This window comes from Bos grunniens, chromosome 20 (assembly GCF_055505025.1).
Source record: "Bos grunniens cultivar Pamir isolate PY7600 chromosome 20, Bosgru_T2T1.0, whole genome shotgun sequence".
Classification (NCBI taxonomy): domain Eukaryota; kingdom Metazoa; phylum Chordata; class Mammalia; order Artiodactyla; family Bovidae; genus Bos; species Bos grunniens.
This window is the reverse complement of record NC_141184.1, coordinates 32939529-32953653: the sequence shown is the minus strand read 5'-3', so window position 1 is coordinate 32953653 and position 14125 is coordinate 32939529.

The following is a 14125-nucleotide window of genomic DNA, read 5'->3' as shown; positions in this document are numbered from 1 at the left end:
CACACATTCACCGGGAAAATTCAAAGAAGCCAGTTTCACCTAACAGCTTCTTTAATGAAGCAGTAAAGTGTACTAATTTTATAAGATCATAAACCTTGAGTACAAATCTTTTATACTGTGTGGAATAATGGAAAGTTCACCAAAATGCCTTTCCTCATACCCAAGTGTAAGGGTTGTAAGAGGGAAAGAAATCAGGTGATGGACTTGCAACCTAGCCCAGATGCTTCTTTTTCTTTTCTTCTTTTTTACAGTTTTACTTGTAAGAAAAAATGAATGACGAACTATGGCTATTTAGACTCAGGTATTTGACAGACATCTCAGGAATGAACAAAGTACATCTGTCACATCAAGGAAATCAACTGACAGCTTTGTTGCCAGTGATAAAATCTGAGCTTTCCAGAGAAAAAATAGCAACTTAGAAAAATCATCACCATGAGCCTGACAGCACCACCAGAACTTGAAGTCTTCATGGTATTAACAAATGCAATTTTTAGATATGGACCATGAAGTGTACCAGTGCCATAATTAGATATATAATGCTGACATTATCTTAAATCTGGACTTTTAGATACAGCAATTACAGACCACATAATTTTATCTTGAGAAGTAAGTATATGTTACTACAGTTATTATTATACAATTATCATTATTATTCTAAATTAAGAATAAATTACTCTCAAGTCATTTGCAACCAAAGAATATCAGGAATCATACAAAACTCTCCCATCTGCTACAAGATTGAACTGGAGTGTATTCTCTAATAATAACAACAAAAACAATACTAGACAAATATCCATATAACTATTAAGACGTTGTTGCCATTTAGTCACTAAGTCATGTCCGACTCTTTTGAGACCCCAAGGACTGTAACCTGCCAGGCTTATTTGTCCATGGGATTTCCCAGGCAAGAAGACTGGAGTGGGTTGCCGTTTCCTTCTCTAGGGGATCTTCCCAACCCAGGGATCGATCCCACGTCTCCTACATTGGCAGGCAGATTCTTTACCACTGAGCCACTTAGGAAGCCACATGTAACTATTATAGTCATTGTCTAGATGTTATTGAGGCACAGAGAGGTAAAGTAACTTGCCTAAGATCCCAAAGCTCGTTAATGGATCTGTGGTTAAACCAAGACCACCTGGCTTCTGAGCCTGTGCTTTTAAACAAGGAGATATGCCTATTAATGCAAGCAAACACACACACACACACACAAGTTGAAAAATACAGAAAGACCCAAGACTACTGACATAAACTCATCACAAATACCAGTGTTATGGAAGACAGGCTGATGGGTGAAGAATAAAGATTAAAGAGACAGGAAAATCAGGTGCAAAACATCAATGAATTCTGGTCTGAGGAAAATGTACAGGTACAGCTATACAGGACATTTGGGGACAATTTTTATACTTATACACACAGAATGAGAGATAAAGAAAATATTACAAATGTCAAGTAATTGTGTATGTATGTGTGTGGAGGTTTCTTTCTTTCTCTGCAATCTAGAAAGCATTCCCCATTCAGTTATTTACCTCTCAATCTTTTCCTGGCCCCTATTTTCCTCACACACCAACTTGTATATAAATTCTTACAAAATAACTCTCTTTTTAAATCCCAGACAGATTAATCCTTTCCTCTAGGTTCTAAACTCCCTCCTTTTTGGAGCCCTTGCCTCCACAGTTCATTTTCTCACAGCTTCTCTCTCTTAAAAAGTGCATTTTTTTTCCATTTCATTCTGGATGAATTACATCTTTCTGATACAGAAAGGTTTTCCTACTTTTGCTGGGCCCTACTCTCTCAGGTGCTATTTATTGGGGTGAGTGGTAAGAAGGGATCATAGATCCCTGGGATTCACCGCAAGGGGTGGGCTATACTTTTTTGGGGATTTATAACATTCTTCTGGAGCTTCAGTAGACACTGAGTAGACATTTAATGAAGATCCTCCTTTTTCAACACCACATCTGTGTTCTGGTCACTCATATTCTATTGGTTTGTCACTGAAAGGAGGAAATTGATATACTGTGGCTTTGTTTTGAAAACTGTCTTTCGCCTCACAGCACTTTCCTAAAATCCCTAAGCAGAAACTTTTGCAGAAATGAAGGTTATTATAGTTACCATGTTGGGAACTTTTGCATAATTTTCTATGGGTATCTTGAAGAAAATTAACGCAAATTATACCTATGCATGATGAAACGTAAGTCCTCTATGAGCCTCAACAGTGATTTTTCAAAACATAGTCTGTTTCTCCAACCAACCTGCAAAAAGAAAAAACCCACATCTCCTATTATCTCCAAATTTTACTTTCGTCCTTTGCTGATGATCATGGGGGATTCTAATCTTACCTTTGATCCACTGATCTCTTATTGTCTCAAATCATTTGACATTCATTTCTTGGAGGTTCTCTAAAAGGAATGAGGTAGTGGATGGAGGGAAGACCAAAGACAAGTTGTAGTAAATGAGCTAGCTTTTCAAAATGTGTGGAGATGGTGTTGGAAACAGGAGTCACAAAGATGAATTTGCACAGCAGCCAGGAAGCAGCAGGAATGAGTGAAGAAAGCCTAGGTACAAAAAACTTCTCTTCCAGTTAACAACTGTCATCTTCCCATACATTTCCCTAGAAACATGAGCCTCCATCAGTTCAAATTTTATTCTCTCACTTTTAATAACTATCTGGCATTTAAAGACTATATTTCTAGTCTAAGAAAAACAATGCAAGTGAAATAATACATAGTAACTGACAGGTGGCTTCAGGGTCAATAGGAGATGGAGGAATCCAAGGAGTCTGGTGAGGCAGAGAGGAGGACCCATGGAAGAGGGAGGCTACGCTCAGTGACAATGAGCTAATGACAGCAGGGAATGTGTGTCCCATGGGCACAGGCAGCGTTTTTCAAGAAAGGCTGCACGTATGGATTTTATGGTATTATTTCACAATTTTTGGTGAAAAAAGTCGATGAGCTGCATTTAATTTCAAAGCTGAGGCTGCTATGCATGACCTGTTTCATATATGAATGAAATGATATGGTGTAAGACTTTGGAACCTGAGGACGTGGTTGGCTAAAATTTCAATGGCAGTATTAGAGATTTAACATTACAAAATGTATTATTTCCCAGAAGCATTGTGTGGTTGATGATAAGGTCTGTAGTCTCCTTTTCAGAGAGATATTTATAGAAGAGTAAACATCAGGACAATTTTCAGAGCAGTCTCACTTCCCAGTAAGAGTGTAAGATCTCATGGCTATCTAGGTCCCGTGGGCTTTTTAACTCTGGAAGAGAATAAGCCAATTGAGTCAAGCAAAGGACCTGTTTCCACTTGGCCTGAGCGCTGACCAATGTATACTGGTTAAAACACTGCCTGATGGAGGGCAGGTGGTCCAACTACAAAAACAACAAATCACTTTACACAGTTTAGGACGGCGCCATGCATCTCCATGGATGGTACTAACGTCTGCCTTACCACGTGAACAATGACTGATGTTGTTTGCCTTTCAGCCTTAGTAGAGTGGGATGTGTTTGCCTTGGCAGCCACGTCCTGCCCACGAAAGCAGCACTAGCACATAGGATTTCTGTGAATTGCCTGACCTGCCCTTGCACTATTAGTCAACAGGCACCACGTGACAGGATGAAGGGGACATGGCATGCCACACTGACTCTAGCCCCTCTGGTCTCTTTCTCCAGGGATGAATCCTGAGATATGAATCCCACATGAAGCAAGAGTTGGTTTCATGCCTTCAGCCAACACAGGAACCCCACAGATTGGGGAGAGGGACCCAGAACGGTAGGAGAAACTATTGGCCGTGGTTTCTTTGGCAGGAACTGGTGAGGCGTCCATTCTGCCAAGTGTCCCAGCTGTGCCTCAGCCTGGCCGGTGGCTCTTCTCACTCCACAAGCAGCTGGTTCCATGCTCCATATTCTGGACAGAGAATCCACATTCCCTTTAAAATTAAGAAGAAAAAGAAAGGGGGAAAAAAGGTAATCAGAAGGTAACAGTATAATTTCCTAGCTCTTCTCTCACTTTCCAGCTAAGTGGCCAGTGGGGCTGGTGATCAATTCAGCATATGAGTGACAAGATTTCAGAGCCTCTGAAACCATTTCTATTCCCCTTCCTGACTCTGCTCCCACTGCCCCATCTCTCACCCTGAAGACAAGCCTTGGCAGAGGGGAGACCTGACTCCATCTGGTTGGATGGCCATAGTGTAAATAAGCTGGGACTGAGCATTCACATATGTGACAAAGCAGATCTGTGTTCCCATGCTGAAAAAGCCAGCTGAGAAGGTATAAGGAGCAAGGGCAACAGGCAAGACAAATACATACCTATGTTCTTCCTCTCCTGGATTTCTCCTTTCCTCCCCTCCCTGCCACTTCACTCTCTCTCTCTTTCCCTGTCACTCTCCTTCAATTTCTCTATCCCCATCTCTCTCCCCTCCACCTCTCTCTCCCTCTCTCTCTCCTTTCCTCACTCATGAACATTGAAGATGAGTGGGTTTATAACATCTGAAAAAAAAAAAAAAAACAGCATTTGAAGAGTGTGTTTTCACTCCCCAGTGGCCCCATCCTGACCCCTCTGGTCCCTGCAAACTTGTGATTCTTTTTTCCCCCCTTAAATCAGACCCTGCTCATAGCCACACTATGCCCTGAGATGCAGCTACATGGCAGGCACTCCACCTATGGTCCTGGTTGGGAATCCAGATTCCCAAATGTTTCTTTGTGACCTGAGATTAAAGGAAGGCAGCAGAGAGCGAAGCCCTGGTGTGCCAGCCCAGTCCTTTGTTCCCCTTTGCCAGCAGCTCTTTCTCTGGCTCCGGCAAAGAACTCAAAGTTATGGAGGAAATCTGTGTAACACCTTCTAGATGACAACCATTGGAAGGCTTGTTCTCTTAGAACCCCAGCCCTGAAATGCTGATGCTGGAAAGATGCCCTCCATTTATTCCGTTCCATGTAGGAAGTACAAAAGAAGAGAGGAAAGGACAGGCAAGGAGAGAGGCAGGCTCAGAGAAAGTTCTCACTTCCAAGATGGAAAAAAAAAGAAATTAAATAAAGATAATGTTTAAGAAAATCTCTTTTTAACAGGACTTCCTGGTGTCAATATTTTTTATGACTGTGTTGAAGGGTGCTGGCAGTCCAGGCAATCCTAGGGAGACTGGTTCATGATGAGAAGCAGACAGCAAAGCCAGCTAATCCTACTGCATGGAGAGCACATGCTCTGGCAGATGGTTGCCATTTCTGAAGCCATTTGGTAGCCCAGCCAGGCTCTCAGCCACCTACAGAACTCCAGGTCCTCAGAGTTTACAACTTGACTTTCCAGATGTTTACAAAGGATCTGCTTTCTTTTGGCTTAGAAGGAGACCAGAGGCTGGCAACCTCGATCCCATAAACTAAATTACCAACATCTAATAGTTTTTAAGGGCTTCCCTGGTGGCTCATAGGTAAAGAATCTGCCTGTTAATGCCGGAGACCCAAGTTCAGTCCCTGGATTGGGAAGATCCCTTGTAGAAGGAAAGAGCAACCCACTCCAGTACTCTTGTCTGGGAAATCCCATGGACAGAGGAGCCTGGTAGGCCACAGTCCATAGAGTCGCAAAAGAGTTGGATACAACTTAGCTACTAAACAACAACAACAATTTCTGGACTCATGAGGTACCATGAGGTCACAGGCCACTTTGCCTGGGCCCAATTTTGTGAACTTAGGAAAGTCTTTACTTCTCTGGGCTCTAATCTCCTAGTCTTTAAAGTAAGAAATTACATCAGTGACTGTCAAATATTACAACCCAGAGTGGAAGACAGGAAACTGTTGTTTACATCAAAAATTCTCCATTATTTTGAATTAAAGTCCAAAGATCTTTCTAAGAAACTTCAAAGAAGTACCTCTTTCAGGTTACAACCCTTTATATGACTAAAGAAAACTAACTGATTTGCCTTCCTTCTACTTAGCCAAACATCATCAGGTCTATAGGACTTTCCACATATGATGCAATTTCTAGCATTTAGACATAACTTCTATGATTGTCTTGTCAACAATCATACTAACCATAAAGTTTGCTACATGCCTGATGCTGTTCTAAGTTCTTTTACTTCAGTAATCTCTTTTAATACTCAAGCAGTCTGGCAAGATAGGTACACTTTTTATTCCCATTTTATAGATGAGGACAACTGAAAACATAAAACTTAAGCAATTTGTCCAAGACACATAACCAATAAGTAGTAGAGCCAGACACTCTGCCTAGCAAGTCTGACTCTGGAGATCATACTATTCATAGCACTTTGCTCTGTCATGTATGCATATTAAGTCGCTTCAGTTGTGTCTGACTCTTTGTGACCCTATGGACTCTAGCCCTCCAGGCTCCTCTGTCTATACGATTATCCAGGCAAGAATACCGGAGTGCGTTGCCAGGCCCTTCTCCAGGGGATCTTTCCGACCCAGGGATCAAACCCACATATGTCACATCTTGTGAACTTACTAAAATCTTTACTTCTCTGGGCTCTAATCTCCTAGTCTTTAAAATAAGAAAATCCATTCAGTTCAGTCGCTCAGTCATGTCTGACTCTGCGACCCCGTGAATCGCAGCACGCCAGGCCTCCCTGTCCATCACCAACTCCTGAAGTTCACTCAGACTCACGTCCATCGAGTCAGTGATGCCATCCAGCCATCTCATCCTCTGTCGTCCCCTTCTCCTCCTGCCCCCAATCCCTCCCAGCATTAGAGTCTTTTCCAATGAGTCAACTCTTCACATGAGGTGGCCAAAGTACTGGAGTTTCAGCTTCAGCATCATTCCTTCCAGAGAAATCCCAGGGCTGATCTCCTTCAGAATGGACTGGTTGGATCTCCTTGCAGTCCAAGGGACTCTCAAGAGTCTTCTCCAACACCACAGTTCAAAAGCATCAATTCTTTGGCGCTCAGCTTTCTTCACAGTCCAACTCTCACATCCATACATGACCACAGGAAAATCCATAGCCTTGACTAGCCTTGACATTACTTTGTTCGCAAAGTAATGTCTCTGCTTTTCAATATGCTATCTGGGTTGGTCATAACTTTTCTTCCAAGGAGTAAGCGTCTTTTAATTTCATGGCTGCAGTCACCATCTGCAGTGATTTTGGAGCCCAGAAAAATAAAGTCTGACACTATTTCCACTGTTTCCCCATCTATTTCCCATGAAGTGATGGGACCAGATGCCATGATCTTAGTTTTCTGAATATTGAGTTTTAAGCCAACTTTTTCACTCTCCACTTTCACTTTCATCAAGAGGCTTTTTAGTTCCTCTTCACTTTCTGACATAAGGGTAGTGACTGTCAAATATTACATCCCAGAGTGGAAGACAGGAAATGTTTGTTTCTATCAAAAGTTCTCCATTATTTTGAATTAAAGTCCAAAGATTTCCACTAAAAAACCTCATGGCCAGTTCAGTGTGAGTTCAGACTAAGATTCAGGCCTTCTGGTCCCCAGTTCAGTGCTCTTTCTACCATGTCACATTATCCTGAGTGTGGATGGAATGTCTGGAGAAGAAGGTAGGGGGACTTTGAGGAAGGAGAACTAGAGTATAAAATTCCCAATTCCAAATCCCCAGGAGAACTGTTTAACAATAGAAATTTCAATTATGTTACCACAAGTAGAAAATCACCTTCCCCATTTCTCAATTGAGTCAGGAATATGAACTTTGGCAAAGACAGAAAGGCAGTCTTGCTTAAGACAAGACTCTAAGACTTGCCCTAGTTCTCATAACTGAGGCATCAGGGAAGACAAAGTTCAAGGAAGTCTTAACTCTGAACCAGGAAGGAAGCAGTAGCCTCCAGCCACAGGTTCTTGTCACCAAAGGCTGTTTAGATGGTGAAAGCTCACTAGTGAAAGCTTCTTTGTATAGTATTTTCCTTCTTCCCCAGGGGTTTGAGAGGAGGCATTCGGAAGAAGGGATGACTTCAGCTTACAAAGCTGAATCTGAAAGATTTCATCAAGAAAGTAAGCTCTCAAGACAAGTTCATACGGCAAAAATCTCAGAAAGAAACAAAGGATGGAGACAGGGATGACAATTGTCAATAGCATTCCATGGCATCAGGTATGGTGACCCATTTGAAGTAAAAGTCAGCTCCTGGCACTCTGCTCAACACTCCAATGGCTTCCTTCTTCCTTCCTAGGAGGAGCTTTATTCCAAAAAAGTTCTTCAGTGTCCTTATTCAAGATTCAGCTCCTTATATTATCAAAGAGGCCCAATATTGACCCTCTGACTTAATCCACATTCCTCTCTGCTTTGTTTTACTTCTTAGCATATATCATCACCTGATATAGTTTCTTTGTTTGTTTTTAATCTTTCCTCCTCCAAACTGCAGAATATAATACCGGATCTCAGACTGAGTCTAGTTACATTTTTCCTGCTGTAAACCAGCACCTAAAAATGAACCTGGCATTTTTGACAAGTGAATGAATGAAAAAAAAAGTTAAAGAATGAAAAATGAAGGCAAGGACATCCACTCTCACCACTTCTATCGAGCATAGCACTGGAAGTCCTTAATAGAGCCATTAGGCAAGAAAAAGAAATATAAGGCATCTACATCAGAGAGAAAGAAACACAATTATGTTTACAAATGACATAATCATGCATGCAGAAAACCTTAAAGACTCCACACACACACACAATAAAACAACTATTAGAACTAATGAACAAATTCAGTAAAATTACAAGATACAAAATCAACATACAAAAAGTTACATTTATATATACTAACAATACATTATACAAAATGAAATTAAGATAATCTTATTTACAGTAGCATCAAGAGAATAAAATATTCAGGAATAAAGTTAACTAAGAAGGTGAAAGGCTTGTCCACTGAAAACTATAAAATAGTGCTGAAAGAAGTTTAAAAAAACACAAATAAATGGAAACATATCTCATGTTTGTGGATAGAAAGACTCACTACTGTTAAAATGTCCACACTAACCAAAACAATATTCAAATTTGATGCTATCTCTATCAAAATCCCAATGGCATTTTTACAGAATAAGAAAACAGTTCTACAAATCATATGGAACCACAAAATAGTTTGAATAATCAATGAGTTTTGAGGAAGAAGAACAAAGGTGGAGACATACTTTCAGATTTTAAACTATATGACAAAGCTACAAGAATAAAAACAGTATGGTATTGGCACTAAAACAGACATATAGACCAACAGAACAGAATTGAGAGACCAGAAATACATTCATACATTTACTATCAATTGATCTTTGAGAAGGGTGCCAAGAATACAAAATGGGCAGAGAAGAGTCTCTCAACAAATGGTGATGGGGAAATTGTATATCCACATGCAAAAACAATGAAACTAGACCCTTATCATACAGATACACAAAGATCTACTCAAAACAAATTAAAGACTTAAATGTAAGACTTGAAACTGTAAAACTTCTAGAAGACACTGAGGGGAAAACATCTTAATATCGGTCATGAAATGACATTTTGAATATGACAACAAAGAAATAGGCAAAAACAACGAAATAAACAAGTGCAATTGCCTCAAACTAAAAAGCTTCTGTGTGCGAAGGAACAATCAACAGAGTGAAAAGAGAATCCATAGAATGCAAGAAAATATTTGCAGACTACATATCTAATAAGAAGTTAATGTCCAAAATATATAAGGAACTCCTACAACTCAAAAGCAAGCAATAAAAATAACAACATAAATAATCTGATTTTAAAATGGCCAGAGGGATTAAATTGCATTTCTCAAAAGACATACAAATGGCCAAAAAGTAAAAGAAAAGTTACCTGACATCATTAATTATAAGGGAAATACGAATCAAAACCACAACCAGGTAGTGCCTCACACCTGCTGGGGTGGTAATTATTTTTAAAAAGTGTTGGTGAAGATGTGAAGAAAGTGGAACATTCAAGTGCTACTGGTAGGAATGTAAAATTGTGCAGCTGCTGTGGAAAACAGTATGGAAGTTCCTCAGAATTGTTCATTATTGGCATGTAAATACTCATGCCAAACAAAGCAGAGTATTGTCCAGAACAGATATAAGTATATGGAAATGTATAATATCTGACACTAGAAATCAGTGGGAAATTAGGGATTTTTTTTTTTCAATAAAACCTAATAGGATAATTGACTATGCTTTCAGAAGAAAACTGATTTAATCCTCTATCCCATGTAGTATTTAAAAACCATTTCTAGGATAATTAAAAGTCTTTAAAAGTATTTTTAACAATATTAGAAGCAAAGAAACAATAGAGAAAACTCAGAGACTTAATAGAATATAATTGACAGATTCGGCTAGGTGAAAATCTAAATCTTTTGTACAATAAAACAGCCCATAAATAAAATCAAAGCAAACATGACAAATATTAAACATTTGCAATATATTTAACAAAATGTAAATGTATATACAATAGTAAAGAAAAATCATTTTTTTAGAAAAACAAATATACTAGAAAAAAAATAGGCATAAGATTTAAAATAGAGAAAAAAATTCTCAAGGGATAATAAACATATGAATTATGTCTTCCCTCACAAGTATTTGGGGGACTATGAATTAAAACAATTCTAAGGTATAATATTTTGCTTATTGAACTGAAAAAAATTATTTTGATAAAATTCGTTCCTCGCAAGGATGCGAGCAAACACTTGGTTGGAGTGTATACTGGTACACATCTGTATTGATAAGTATTGAGGAAGAATTTAAAGTAATCAATACATATGAGAATTTTTAATGTTCCTACTCAGGGCTCTCATTTCTAGGACTTTTTTCTACAACATTTTTTGGAGAGCAATCTGGCAGTGATCTTACAAAATTTTAGTTCTCATTCCCTTTGACCTAACAATACCATTTCTAAGTATCTGTCCTAAGGTACAAGGCTTCCCTGGTGGCTCAGCAGTATAGAATCTGCCTGCCAATGCAGGTGACGTAAGAGATGCAGGTTCCATCTCTTGAGTCAGGAAGACCCCCTGGAGAAGGGAATGGCTACCTACTCCAGTATTCTTGACTGGAGAATCCCATGGACAGAGGAGCCTGGCAGGCTACAGTTCATAGGGTTGCAAAGAGTTGGACACAACTAAAGTAACTTCATATGCATGCACGCATCCTAAGGTACAGGCAAAGATAATCATGATAGCACTTTTTACAATAAAAAGTCGAAATGATCAAAGATCTAAGAATGGAAGAATGGTAGAATAAATTACAGAAGCGGCTGCCATTAAAAAGGATGGGCTAATTCTATAGCTGGTAACCTAGAATATATAATTGCATGACACTAAAGACAAGTCACAGAAATTATTCAGTTTTTAGTTTAAAAAAAGAGAAGCATGTACATATAGAGACGTGGCTACATACATGTAGGATGAGGAGAGTTGTGCATGCTAAGTTCCTTCAGTTGTGCATGCTAACTCTGTGCAAACCTATGGACTGTGGTCTGCTAGGCTTCTCTGCAAATGGGATTCTCCAGACAAGAATACTGGAGTGGGTTGCCATGCCCTCCTCCAGGGGGTCTTCCTGACTCAAGAGATGGAACCTGCATCTCTTACGTCACCTGCATTGGCAGGCAGATTCTTCACCACTAGCACCACTTGGGAAGCCAAGGCTAGTTACACACCAATAAGTTAAGGTGGTCACCTCTGGAGGTGGGATCAAATGAAAGAGGGAGCATGTGTAATGGACCAAAGATAAAACTGTTCCCATTCAGGGAGGAGGAGAAAAAAGAGGGGCCATGGCACGAGGCAACAGAGGAGGGCCATAGACAGACCGAGGACAGTCAGGGGAGGAGGGCAGGGCCTGAGAGCAACACAATGAGGATCCCAAGAGGAGGGAGTGAAGGGGTGCCGTGAGCCCTGGGAAGGTGCAGTCCTGAGAAAGAAAGCAGCTGAGTAGTACTGGTGGAAGCCAGGGTGCAGGGGGATTAAGGCAGTTTTTGTCCACTCTGCTGGGGCATCTTCATAGAAACAGACAAATCGGGGCCCTCCCCCCAAACCGTCTGAACCAGGAGCTCTGCAAGTGACACCCAGATACAGTGTGTTTGAAACCGTCCTCAGATGACCAGGGTACAGCCAGAGTTAAGAACCACTGAGAGAAGGCGTTGAGAGCTTACTGAGTCAGGGACAACTGAGAACTATAGCTCATTCTTTCAGCAAGCTTGACAGATGAAGAAAGGAGTGAATTAAATCATAAAGCCACCAAAAGGGTTAGCAGGGTCACGGAAGATGCGAGGATATTGTAGGCTGAGAAAGAAGCTGATAAGGCAGAAAACATTAACTGTGAGTTGAAGGTAGGGAGAAGAGGAAGGGTGCAGTGGAGGGGGGGAACTGAATGCTATTTGTCAGGCATTTTACTTATGTTATCACCATTATGGCTCCTTTTGCTGATAATTAATAATCACTATTTTTATTTTTTGAGGCCTATATTACTGTGTCAGATTTGCAATGTGGCAAGTGAGGTTTAGGGAAGCCAAGTAAATACTGAAGATCCAAATCCATGCCGACAAAAAGCTGGGTTCTTTCCTCTGTACTGGCTGTACAGTAATATCTTGGAGGCAGCTGGTAGGGCTGGAGTCTAGGACTCAGTTGGAAGGGAAGCTTAGGAAAAAGGAGGGACACACCCACTGAAACAGTGACAAGACAGAGACAAGCAAGAAGGGAACACAAGTAAAGGGGTAGGGCTTATGAATCTGTAGAGAAAAGGGTCAGGGAGACAGTTTGGAGTGGGGTTGAGATTCACCGTTGACTTCCTGCATCATCTCAGTAGAGCCGGGGCAAAGTAATTAATTCCATGAGAGCTAACGCTGGTGGTTCGTGGACGGTGCCCGTGTGCTACACAACAGAGTGGAAAGCCTCATCCTTCTCTTCCAGTGAGATGTGGATTAGTCACTCAACAACCCATCTGTCAATCTGGAAACCAGGAGCACTGATGAACTGAGCTGTCTGTAGCTAACTGGGAACCACAAACAGGAAGAACAAGGGCCCTGCCTTCCAAGACCTGACAATCTAGAGTTACTTGGGTGAGATTTTTTCCACCAACATTAAAAAAAAAACCTGGTGATGCCTTGCTTTGCAAAGGCCATGTAGAAACATTCTGCCACTGACAATCCCATGTCACCCAGAGGTTTTGAAAATAAACAGGGGTTGCATACCTTTATGGCGCCCCCATGAACAAGGTAAGTGTGCAAGAAAGAAGCTTCTCCCATCAGCTAAGAGAACTCTGGGGGACGGTGAAGGACAGGAAAGCCTGGCATACTGTAGTCCACTGGGTCGCAAAGAGTGGGACAGGACTGTGCAACTGAACAGCAACAAAGACAACCAGATGGTTACGGTTTAATTGTACAAGGTCACATTACTGAACAGGAAGCAACAGGTGGTCACGCCTATACAGGTGCCTCTGGGCTTCCAGTCCAAAAAGATCACCAAACCATCTTGGAATATTCAGTGGCTTCTGGGGACTCAGCAGGTGGCTACTACTGAGTGTCATTTGCCAGTAATTCCAGAGTGTCAATCATTCAAAAGGGAATACACCTAGAATTCCAAATATTTTTTGTTGAGAATGTATTGTCTTTGTTTAAAATATTCTCCATGGTGTCCCCCTGGGTAATTAAATAAGCAGATAAGATATTAATTAATAGCAGCAAACAGACACTAACAACTTACTAATTGAGGGATAAGTATTTCCTTCAGGCAGCTACTACTTTTGTTTCAGTACTTTTGCCAGAGAGAAAAGGTAGTGATTATGCATGGTTTTGTTATTGCCAGAAAAAGAGAAAAAAAAGTCAGACCCCCATACAGAAAAGACAATAGAAAACATGAATTGTGTATTTGTGGAAAAGAACAAAAGCGTGGGTTGTTTCAGCACCACCAATGCTTCTGTGTTGCACTCATGCGGCAGAGAATAGACAGGCACTGGGGTATCTAAAAAGAAAGCAAAACCAGCTCTCTCGCTCTCTTTGCTTTCTCGGGTCACTGACTGTTTTTGCCCCTTTCAGTCCTACCCCTCCTTCTTCTGAGGGAAGGTGAGATTCAATTCCCCGGAGCCTCGCTCCAGTGCTGTCAAGCTGCTGTTCAAGCTGTTATTCGAAAATAAGGAAAGAAATCTGACACGGAGACACTCCACGTCTTGGCTGCCAGGAGAAATACCAGCTTTGAGGTCGTTCCATTTATGAAGCTAT